The sequence below is a fragment of the Tamandua tetradactyla genome, chromosome 12 (assembly GCF_023851605.1).
Source record: "Tamandua tetradactyla isolate mTamTet1 chromosome 12, mTamTet1.pri, whole genome shotgun sequence".
Classification (NCBI taxonomy): domain Eukaryota; kingdom Metazoa; phylum Chordata; class Mammalia; order Pilosa; family Myrmecophagidae; genus Tamandua; species Tamandua tetradactyla.
Window position 1 is genome coordinate 99,542,758 of NC_135338.1, and position 12,715 is coordinate 99,555,472.

General features: G+C 38.9%; 1 protein-coding gene across 2 annotated transcripts in view; it reads left to right on the forward strand.

Moving 5' to 3' along the window:
• Positions 1-12,715, forward strand: part of PDE8A (phosphodiesterase 8A) — a 170,742-nt gene that overhangs the window by 154,008 nt on the left and 4,019 nt on the right. The gene's annotated exons all lie outside the window — the stretch shown is intronic.

A 12,715-nucleotide genomic window follows, 5' to 3' on the forward strand; every position in this document is an offset into this window, starting at 1 on the left:
GTAGGCATCTTTCTGTTCATTTGTTTGTTTTAAATTAGAGAAGTTATAGGTTTACAAAATAGTCATGCATAAAACACAGAGTTTGCATTACCTGGCACTCTGGTTTTTGCTAGCCAAGATCTTGTTTTATGGATGATCCATGTAAGAATCTGTTTGAGTTCCACTTCTGGTAATGGCCAGGTAGCTCCTATTGGACCAACCCTCTGGAGAGAACCACTGTAAACTCTAGACAAGTTAGACTGGAGGAAAAAAAAGCAGGCAGAAAGTGGGAGTCACACTTGGACGAAGGGGATGGCACTACGTTTCCAGTTTTTAGGGCTTTTTTTCATGAAGGCTATCATACATCAGTGCTATGCGAGCACTTAAAAACTGGGGTAGGAACCAGCAGTCTTACTGCCTTGAAGAGCCAGAAAACAGAGCTCAAGGCCACAGCAGCAATTGCAGGTGAGGGGGTGCATGGGGCAGAGTCCAACCACACCAACCAAAACTAGAAGAACTAAACAGATTCTTGCTGCCATCTCACCACACGGAAGTTAGAGGTTGAAGTTTGAGGGTACCCAAGTCTACTGCTAGACAGAACAGTAAACAGTCACTCTTTGGAAGAATCTAACAGAATCCAAATCTCCACAACATAAAATATTCACAGTGTGCTAGATATAATCCCAAATTACTCAGCATACAAATATTTAGTTAAACATAATCCAGTCTTAAAAGAAAGACAGTAAAAACACATAAAAAGAATAAAAAGGCAAGAAAATAAAAAAGGAGAAAAAAATGAAGAAAGACAGATCAAAACCAACCTAAGAAAACCCAGATATTGGAATTAATAGACAAAGATTTTAAAAGCAGAAATTATTATTTCTCAGTGAGTAAAAGAAAATGTACTCCCAACACATGAAATGATAGGAAAAGCTCAACAGGGAAGTAGGAAAAAAAAAAAAGAAGAAGAATCAAATGGAAATTCTAGAACTGAAATATATTTGAAATTTTAAATTCACTGGGTGGGTTTAACTACAGAATGAGGATATCAGAAATTTGAAAATAAATAGAAATTATCCAATTTAAAGGAGAGAAAAAAAAGATAGGGAAAAAATGAACATAATGCCAGGAATCTTGAAAATATTTACTGAAGGTCTAACTTATTTGTAGCAAGAGTTCCTGGAGGAGGACAGAGAGAATAAAAGTATGGGGCAGAAAAAAAAATCTGAAATAACGAACAAAATTTTTCCAAATTTGTTTAAAAAACTTACACATATAGCTTCAAGAAACGCAATGAAATTCTTGATATTCTCACAAGCAGTGGGGATAACCAAAAGCAATAGGCTGAGCCCCCAATCTTGGGTTTGTTCATATGAAACTTAACCCTGCAAAGGATAAGGCTATGCCTACTTAAAATCAGTCCTAAGAGTCACCCCCAAGAGAGCCTCTTTTGTTGCTCAGATGTGACCTCTTGCTCTCAGCCAACATGCAAGCAAACTCACTGTCCTTCCTCTCTTTACATGGGACATGACTCCCAGGGGTGTGGACCTTTTTGGCAATGTGGGACAGAAACCCTAGAATGAGCTGGGACTCAGCACCAAGGGATTGAGAAAACCTTCTCAACCAAAAAAGGGAAGAGAGAAATGAGACAAAATAAAGTGTCAATGGCTGAGAGATTACACAGTCGAGAGTTTATCCTGGAGGTTATTCTTATGCATTAAGTAGATAGCACCTTTTTAGTTAAGGTGTAATGGAGAGGCTGGAGGGAACTGCCTGAAAATGTAGAGCTGTGTTCTAGTAGCCATGTTTCTTGATGATGATTGTATAATGATACAGCTTTTGCAATGTGACTGTGTGATTGTGAAAACCTTGGGTCTGAAGCACCTTTTATCTACATTATCGACAGTTGAGTAAAACATATGGATGAAAAATAAATAAATAATAAATTTAGTAGATTTTTTTTGTTTAAAAAACTTACACATGTAGCTTCAAGAAACACAGTGAAATTCTTGATATTATCACAAGCAGTGTGGACAACCAAAGCTATAGGCTGAGCCCCCAGTCTTGGGGTTTGTTCACATGAAACTTAACCCTGCAAAGGATAGGGATAAAAGGATAGCTGTTTAGAAATAGCTACTGATCAGTGAAAGGGACCGGTAAGGGGTATGGTATGTCTGAATTTTTTTCTGTTTTCTTTTTATTTCTTTGTTTGAATTGATGCAAATGTTCTAAGAAATGATCATGATGATGACTATATAACTATGTGATGATACTGTAAGTTATTGATTATATCTTAAGAATGGAATGCTCATATGGTAAGAATGTTTGTGTTTGTATGTTGTTATGTTGAATAATAAAAAAAAAAAAAACACAGTGAATCCTAAACATGCCCAGGCATATCAAAATCAAGCACTGCCAGACAGATAAAGAAAAAAATCTTGAAAGCAGCAGAGAAAAATGGCACATTAAGAGGGAACAAGATTCACCTATCTGCTGACTCCTAGTAAGAAATTCTAAAGGCAAAAGATATCAGAACAACATCTTTAAAGGGCTGTTAGGAGAGAATTATTAGCTCAGAATTCTGTACCCAGTGAAAACATCCTTCAAGAAAGAAGGTAAATTGGGAAGGGGAAGACAGCTTAGTAGGGAGCTCCAGAACTCAATCCTTCCTCCAGAACAACTCTTCAACAGGCAGGAACTGTCTGAGACAACCACTTTGAAACTCCGGAGGCCAGAAGAAGATTGTACAGCATCCAGGGAAGAGCTGGAGGAAGAGGCAGATAAATTATGCTAAAGAATAGAAAATTGCCTCTCCGTGGTGGCTCCTGGAGCCCATCTCCCCCTTTCCTGGCAGGCCATCCTGGAGACCAGCCCTGGCTCACTCACCGGTGACACAGTGATGTAAAAATGATCTTTCTCAACAGCAGGGGTGATCACAGCTTTTGAATAGAAAACGCACATGGCTGGGGGCCTGGCTCTGGGAGTTGCCGTTGTTTCGAATCTCCCTGGACAGTGGAGGCTTAAAGACACTGCGCTTCCTTGGGGCTGTGGGGAAAAGGCAGTTAAGGGCCGCATTTTCTGGGCAGGCCAGGGGAGCTCAGCTCCAGGAGAAATCCAGAACATCTAACAAGCAAAAGTCAGGGACAAGGCAGAGGCCCAGAAAGCTAGGGACCCCTGCACGTTGCACTCGCCTCGGGCAGGCCTTCCTGACGGAGGGCTGGAGTCGAGGAGACTCCTGTCTCATCACCAGCTGGGTACAAAAATCACGAAACAGACATCTCAGGGAATAAATCTCAGAGCTAACATTTTAAAATATTAAATGTACAGTGTGCAGCAAAGAGTGCAAGACAGAGAAACTGGAAATAATGGTCCATCCAAAGGAAGAGGGTAAAAATCCAGGAAACACCAACAAAGAAAGTGAAACTATGGTCATACTGAAAAAAGTCTTTAAAAAATTATCTTAAGAATGGTCAAGTAGGTGAAGTAAAATACAGAGAAAGAACTAAAGGCCATCAGGAAGACAGCGGATGAGCGGTATGAGAGTCTTGGCAAAGAAAGACTTTAAAACAGAACTACTGGGATTGAAGACCACATTCACTGAAATGAAAAATGCCCAGGACAATTTCAGGAGCAAAGTGAAGTTGGCAGAAGAGAAGAATCAGTGAACTCCAAGACAAGACGTCTGAAATGAGTCAGGATGAGGAACAGAAAGAAAAAGGAATTACTGAAAGCAAAAATAGCCTAAGACACCTCTGGGTGTGAGCACACCAATGTGTGCATTATGGGGTTCCAGAAGGAGAATCAAGCAAGAAGAGGGCAGGAGGAGCAGCAAAGAAATAATGACAGAACTTCCCAAACGTAGCAGAAGACGAATATGCACATCCAGGAAGCCCAGAGAACACCAAATAGGATAAAAATGAAAAAAGAAAAATGCACCCCCCATGGGTTGCTCACACTAGCAGATGCAGGAGATGCAGCAGATGTGGATGGTCCTCTTCCAGCTGCAAGAGAAGCAGCGTGCGTGTGCAGGGGAGCCCCCGCTGGGCTGAGTGCCGTTCTCATCAGAAGTCACGGCGGCATGTTCTCATCAGAAGTCACGGCGGCATGTTCTCATCAGAAGTCACGGCGGCATGGAGACAGTGGGTGGAAACAGAGTGCTGCGAGAAGTCCACAGGCAGTCAAGACTTTCAGAAATGAGGGCGAGATTAAGACATTCTCAGATAAACAAAAGCTGAGGGAGCTCATCTCACTAGATGTGCCCACAAGTGGTGCTGAAGGGGGCTCTTCAGATGAAAGAAAAGACAGTGGACAGGGCTTCAGAGTGGCAGGAAGGAATAAGACCTGCAGTAAAAGTGACCATCTGGTAACTACAAATGCCATTACTATTATAGTGTATTATTTGGTATGTAACTCTAAATCTTACCTCCTACAGGTGCTAAAATGCAAATACACAAAAAGTAATGAATAAATCTACACTTTCCGATATACAATGTAAAAAGATACAAGTGATGACAAGTAAAAAAAAGCCAAAACAGGTGAAGGGATGCAGGGGCATAGGAAAGCTACATATCCGTGCTGTTGAAGTTGGTATTGAACAAATATAACTGTTATATATTTAGGATGTTAAATTTTAATCCCATGATAATCAGAAGGAAAATAGATGAAAAAGTCCAGATAGAAATGAAAGGCACTTAATATGGTACAACACACACACAAAAATATATATATATAAATAGGCATCAATGGAAATGAGGACAAAAAAGGTATAATACATACAAAGGCTCAATAGCAAAGTGACAGAAGAAAGTCCTGTATTATTAGTAGTGATTTTAAATGTATATGGTGTAAACTCTCCAGTAAAAAGACAGATTGGCAGAATGGATTAAAAAACATGTCCCAACTATATGCTATGTGCAAGAGACTTATGTTAATTTAAAGATACAAGTAGGTTTAAAGTAAAAGGATGGAAAAAAACATTCCATGCAAGTAGAAACCAAAAGGGAGCTGGGATAACCATACTAATATCAGATAAAATAGACTTTAGGTCAAAAACGGTTATAAGGGACAAAATCGGTCATTATATACTATTAAAGGGGACAATTCAAAAATATATGAAATACTGACAGATTTGAAGGGAGAAAATAATAGTGGGAGAGACCTTAATACATCACTTTCAATAATGGACCGAACATCTAATCAGAAGGTCAGTAAGGAAATACAAGATGTAAATGACACTCTAAAACAACTAGACCTAACAGACATATGTAGGAAACCTCAATCAACAACAGTGGAAAACACATTGTTCTCGAGTGCACAGAGGTCAATCTTCAGGGCAGACCGTATGTGAGGTCACAAAACATGTCTAAATAAATTTTAGAATATTGAAATCGTACAATGTACATTCTCCAACCACAATGAAATGAAGGGGGAAATCAATGACAGAGGGAGAGATGGAAAATTCACAATTATGTGGAAATTAAACAACATTCTTTTTAAATTGCCAGTGAGTTAAGGAAATCAGAAGTGAAATTAGGAAACATCTTGAGGTGAAGGAAAATGAAAACACAACATACCAAAATTTATGGGAGGCAGCAAAGGGAAAGCTGAGAAAGAAATTTAAAGTTCTAAATGCTTACATTAAAAAAGAAGAAAGACTTCAAATCAGAGACCTAACCTCAAATTGAAAGAAATAGAAAAAGTAGAGCAAACTAAAACCCAACATAAGCAGAAATAACAAAAATTAAAGTGAAAACAAATGAAAGAAAAATAATAGAATCAACAAAACCCAAAAGTTAGTTCTCTGCAAACATCAATAAAATCGACAAACCTTTAGCTAGACTGACAAAGAAAAAAAGAGAAAGGATGCAAATAATGAAAATTAGAAATGAAAGGGGAACATTACTGACCCTGCTGAAATAAAAAGGACTATAAGAAGATACTATGAACAAAACATATGCCAATAAAGTAGATAACGTAGATGAAATGGACAAATTGTTAGAAGCACATGAAACTGCCTACATTGACTCAAGAAGAAACACAAGATCTCAATAAACCAGTTATTAGTAAAGGGATTGAATCAGTGGTCAGAAACCTCGCAGTAAAGGAAAGCCCAGGACCAGATGACTTTACGGAGTAATTCTACCAAACATTCCAAGAAGACTTCAGTTCTGTTCAAACTCTTCCCAAAAAGTGAAGAGGAGGGAACGGTCCCTAATTCGTACTATGAGGTCAACATCACCCTCATACCAAAGCCCGATAAAGATGGCACAAGAAAAGAAAAGTATAGACCAATATCTTAAGAATATAGATGTAGAAATCCTCAACAAAATATTAGCAAACCGAATCCCACAGCCTATTAACAGAATTACACACTGTGATCAAGCGGGATTTATCCCTGGACTGCAAGCTTGGGTCCACATAAGAAAACTGGTTGATGTAATATATGCCACATTAACAAATAGAAGGGGAAAAAAAACATGACTATCTCAATTGATGCAGTAAAAATATTTGACAAAGTCCAGCATCCTTTCTTAGTAAAAACACTTGGAAAAATAGGAACAGAAGAGCACTTCCTCAACCTGATAATGGGTGTTCTAGTTTGCTAGCTGCCGGAATGCAATATACCAGAAACGGAATGGCTTCTAAAAAGGGGGATTTAATAAGTTGCTAGTTTACAGTTCTAAGGCCAAGAAAATGTCCCAATTAAAGCAAGTCTATAGAAATGTCCAATCTAAGGCATCCAGGGAAAGGTATCTTGGTTCAAGAAGGCTGATGAAGTTCAGGGTTTCTCTTTCAGGTGAGAAGGCACATGGCGAACACAGTCACAGTTTCTCTCTCATCTGGAAAGGCACATGGTGAACACAGTTAGGGTTCCTCTCTTATCTGGAAGGGCACATGGTGAACACGGTGTCATCTGCTAGCTTCTTCTCCTGGCTTCCTGTTTCCTGAAGCTCCCCAGGAGACATTTTCCTTCTTCATCTCTCCAGAGGTCGCTGGCTGGTGGACTATGCCTCTCGTGCTATGTCATTCTGCTCTGTTGTCTCTGAATCTCTTCATTCTCCAAAATGTTTCCTCTTTTATAAGACTTTAGAAACTAATCAAGACCCACCCAAATGGGTAGAGACATGTCATCATCTAATCCAGTTTAACAACCACTCCCGATTAAATCACATCTCCAGGGAGACGATCTAATTACAGTTTCAAACATACAATACTGACTAGGGATTAGAATAAACGGCTGCCTTTACAAAATGTGATTAGGATTAAAACATGGCTTTTCTAGGGGACACACATCCTTTCAAACCAGCACAAAGGGCGAATATGAAAACCCACAGCTAACGTTTTACCAATGCGAAAGGCAGAGGGAAGCTTTCGAAGATCTGGAACAAGACAGGGGCGCCACTGTAACCAGTGTCGCTCAGCATTGCTCTGGAAGCTCTAGCCAGAGCAGTTAGAGGCAAGAAAAAGAAAGAAAACCACTGAGATTGGAAAGGAAGAAGTAAAGCTTTCCATATTTGCCAATGACATGATCCTATATGCAGAAAATCTATACATATCTACTACTAGAGCTAACAAGGTCAGTACCCCAATCATTAGTGTTTCTATACACGAGCAATGAACAATCAGAGGAAAAAATTCCATTCACAATAGCAACTAAAAAAATAAATATCCAGGAATAAATCTAATTGAGGATGTAAAGAAATTGTACACAGAAAACTATCAAACATTACTAAAATAAATCAAAGACAACCTAAATAAATGGAAGGACATTTGTGTTCATGGATTGGAAGACTAAATAACATTTCAATCTTCACCCAAAGCAGTTTATAGATCCAATGGAATCCCAATCAAAATGAAACAACCTTCTTTGTAGAAATGGGAAAGCCAATCACCATATTTACACAGAAGGGTAAGGGGCCCTGAATAGCCAAAGCCATCTTGAAAAAGAAGAATGAGGTTGGAGGACTCACACTTCCCTGTCGTAAAACTTATTACAAAGCGACAATCATCAGAACACTGTGGTACTGGCACAAGAACAGAAATATAGACCAATGGAATTGAACTGAGCTCAAAAATCAACCCTCACATTTATACCCAGCCAATTTTTGAAAAGGGGGCAAAGACCACTTAATTGGGAGAGAATAATTTCTTCCACAAATGGTGCTGGGAAAACTGAATCTACATTTGCAAAGAAAAAAAAAAGAGGACTTTTTTCTCACAGCATATACCGAAATTAATTCAGAACGAATCAAAGACCTAAGATATAAGTACCAGAACTATCAAAGTCCTGGAAGAAAATGCAGGGAAGCATCGCTAGGACCTTTTGTAGGCAATAATGGTTTCTTAGACTTCACACTCAAAGCACAAGCAATGAAAGAAAAAGATAGATAAATGGGATCTCATCAGAATTAACAACTTTTGTACCTCAAAGGACTTTATCATGAAAGTAAACCAACAATCTACACAATGGGAGAAAATATTTGGAAACCACATATCCGATAAAGGTTTAATATCCAGAATATATAAAGACTTTCTTCAACTTAACTAGAAAATGTCAACGCAATTTAAAAATGGGCAAAAAAGAATTTTTAATCAGGTTGATTATAAGTGTTTGGAAATCAGTAGAGGTGATAGTAGTGCATTATTGTGATTGTGATTAACAGCCGAGTTATGTGTGTGGATGTGGTTGAAAGGGACGTTGAGGGCCATGTAGGTCACTAGAAGGACAGTTAGAGGATAAAACCTGGAACCGTGTAAAGCCTGGATGATGGCGGTGGGACTGCAGTTAACAGTACAAATATAAGGATGTTCTTCATGAACTAGAACAAATGTGCGTCACAATTACAAAGTGTTAATAAGAAGATGGTACCTGGGATTTAAATGATACACCTAATGCAAATTATGGTTTATAGTTAACGGTAATATTTGAATACTCTTTTTCATCATTTGTAACAAAGGTACCTCACCAATGCTAAGTGTCAATAATAGGTGGGTATAAGGGGTGTGGGGTTTCTCTTTTTGGGGTAATGAAATTCATCTTGTGGTGATGAATGCACAACTGATTATACTGAAAGCCATTAATTGTACACTTTGGATGGATTGTATGGTGTGTGAATATATCTCAGTAAAGCTGCTTAAAAAGATGGAGGAAAAAAAGAAAAAAAAAAAAAAAAAAAGGCCAGGCCACGGTGGCTCAGCAGGCAGAGTTCTCGCCTGCCATGCCGGAGACCCAGGTTCGATTCCCAGTACCTGCCCATTCAATAAAAAGATGGGCAAAAGACTTGAATAGACATCTCTCCAAAGAAGCTATACAGATGGACAGAAACCATATGAAAAGATGCTCAACATCATTAGCCACCAGGGAAAAGCAAATCAAAACCACAATGAGATACCATTTCACACCAGTTAGACTGGCTGCTATTAGTAAAACAGAAAATCAATGTTGGAGAGGATATGGAGAAAGAGGAACACTCATTCATTGCTGGTGGGAGTGTAAAATGGGGCTGTCCCTGTGGAAGACAGTTGGGCAGTTCCTTAGACACTAAGTATAGAACTACCATATGACCCAGCAATGCCACCACTGTGTATATGCCCAAAAGAATTGAAAGCAGGGACTCAAACGAGTATTTGCACACCAACATTTATGGTGGCATTACTCACAATTGCCAAAAGATGGAAGCAAGCAACCCACATGTCCATCAACAGATGAATGGATAAACTGTGGTGTGTACATACAGTGGAATATTATGTAGCTATAAAAAGGATGAAGTCCTGATACATGTGACAGCATGGATGAACCTTCAGACATTATGTTGAGTGAGGTAAGCCAGACACAAAAGGACAAATATTGTATGATTTCACTGTATTGACACAATTAGAATAGGCAAGCTCATGAAGTCAGAGTCTAGAATATAGGTTACCAGGGGATGGGACAGTGAAAGGGAATGGGAGATTTAGGCTTAAAATAGACATGGTTCCTATTTGGAAGAATAGAAATGTTTTGGTAATGGATGACGGGGACGGCAGCACAACATTTTGGATGTAATTGACAGCACTGGTATATCTATCTATGTAATTAAAAGGAGAAATGTTAGATTGTATATATGGTAAAAGAATAAAAATTTTAAAATATCCATGGAACTATACCACACAAACCGTGAACGATTTAGAAGGGACCAAAGATCTAAATATAAGAACTAAAACCAAAAAACTTCTAGAGGAAACAGAATATCTTCAGGAGCTTGTGTTAGGTAATGGATTCTTAGACTTACACCGTGAGCTGAAAGAAAGAACGAACAAACTGGACTTTATCAAAATTAAACTTTTGTGCACCAAAAGGACATTAGCAAGAAAGTTAAAAGACAGTCTTCAGAATGGGAGAAAACATTTGGAAACGATATATCTGATTAAGAGTTTAATATCCAGAGTTTATAAAGAACTCCTACAGTTCAACAACAAAAAGGCAAATGAATAACTCAGTTAAATTATTGTCAAAGGACTTAAATAACATTTCCCAAAAAAAGATATACAAGTGGCAAATATGTAAGAAGATGTTCAATATCCTTAGTCATTAAAGAAAAGCTAATCAAAACCACAATGAGATACCACTTCACACCCACTGGGGTGGCTATCATTAACAAGAACAAAAATAAATAGTGTTAACACAGATATGGATAAATTGACACCCATGCATATTGCTAGTCAGAATGTAAGTGGTGAATCTGTTGTGGAAAACATTCTGGCAGTTTCTCAAAAAGTTATACATAGAATTATTGTTATGTCCCCACAGTTCCTCTTCTCAGTATGTGCTCATCAGAACTGAAAACAGACTTGCACACTCATGTCCATAACAGCATTATTCATAGTAGCGAAAAGGTAGAAACAACTCAAGTGTCTAGCAGATGAATAATTAAACAACATGTGATATGTTCATGCAATTGGATACTATTCAGCCGTAAAATAGTATGAAGTGCAGATTCATGCTACAACATGAATGAACCTTGAAATCATTATGCTAAATGAAATAAGCCTGACACAAAAAGACAAATGTATGATTCCACTCATGAGATATCTAGAATAAGCAAATTCATGACAGAAAGCAGATTAGAGTTTGCTGTGGTAGGTAGAATGGGGAGTTATTGTTTAATTGGTACAGAGTTTGAGGTGATGAAAAATCTAGATAATAATGGTGCTGCAAACACAACATTGTGAATAAATGCCATTGAATTGTGTGCTTAAAAATGGATAACATGGGTGGGCCACGGCAGCTCAGCAGGCAAGAATGCTCGCCTGCTATGCCAGAGGACCCGGGTTCGATTCCCAGTGCCTGCCCACATTAAAAAAAAAAAAAAAAAAAAAAGGATAACATGGCAAATTTTATGTTATACGTATGTTATCACAATTTAAAAATTATGACATTGCACTGTAGGGTTTATAATGCATGTGCCATAAGAAATAAAAGCTGTAGCATAAAGTATGCTTGGAAAGGGTTCCAAGATTTATACATTTTATATGAAGTGTTACAGTATTAGCTCAGTAGACTGAAAAGTGAAGGATTTATATTGTAATCCCTAGAGCACCCACTGTAGGTATAGATACATTAATAGAAATATTAAAACGGAATTCTAAAATATATTAAAATAATGTAAAAGAAGACAGGAAAGTAGAAACAGGAATGAAAAATAGAGGAATAAACAAAAATAATAATAAAATGGTAGATCTAACTCTAGTCATATCAATACTTACATTAAATGTTAATGTACTAAACAATCCAGTTAAAAAACAGAGATTACTAGAATGGATAAAAAAGCAATACCCAGCTACATGCTGCCTAAAAAAGACACATTTTTAAATATAAAAGAAAATACAGTTTCAATGCAAATGGGAGAGAAAAAATTTATCATGCACATTGTAAGCCTAAGAAGGTTGGAATGGCCATATTAATATCAAAGTAGACATCGCGACTACGAATATTACCAGATAGGAAGTACGGCACTATAAAATAATGAAAGGTTAGTACTCTAGGAAGACATAATAACCTAAGTGTATATGCAGCTGATAGCGGTGCTTCCACGTAGGTGAAGTAAAATTGACAGAATCAAAGGTAGAAATAGATAATTTTCATAATCATAGAGATGTTAGCACTCCCTATGAATGACCAGACTGAAATCGAGGAAAGGTATAGACGATCTGGATGACACTATCAGCCACCCCATCAGTTAGTATTCCAAGAACGCTACTCCGTGTGCCCTGCTTGATCCCAGTGGCTTGTGCCTCAGTGCAGCTGTGTGCAGGGCGGGGCAGCCTCCTGCCCGCTGGTCCCAGAAGCAGCTCTGGCCTGAGACGTCCAAGTCCCTGCACCTGCTGGGGGGTTGCCAGTGCTCAGCCAAGGCCAACAGGAGAGTAGAATGGACAGGGCAGGGGGAGTTCCTGGCCAGCTGTCAGCAGTGCTGGAGGGGCCCTGGAATTTCTCCCTGGGAACAGTTCCAGGATTAGGGTTGGGGTAGACAGGCGCCCAACCTGAGAGTAAGCTTCCTTTTGGTCTTCCAAACACTCAAATTCTCGTCTTGGTGTTGGCCATTCAGCAGACCTGTACTCCACCCTCGGGCCAACACTCCCACGGCCCCTCCGGGATGGCCAGCAGGACCCTTCCTGTGACCGCTGGGCTTCTGGCAGATGGCAGAGCCCAGGGTAGCCCTCTGCACTGACCCCTCCTGCACACGTGTCTCCCCAAAGC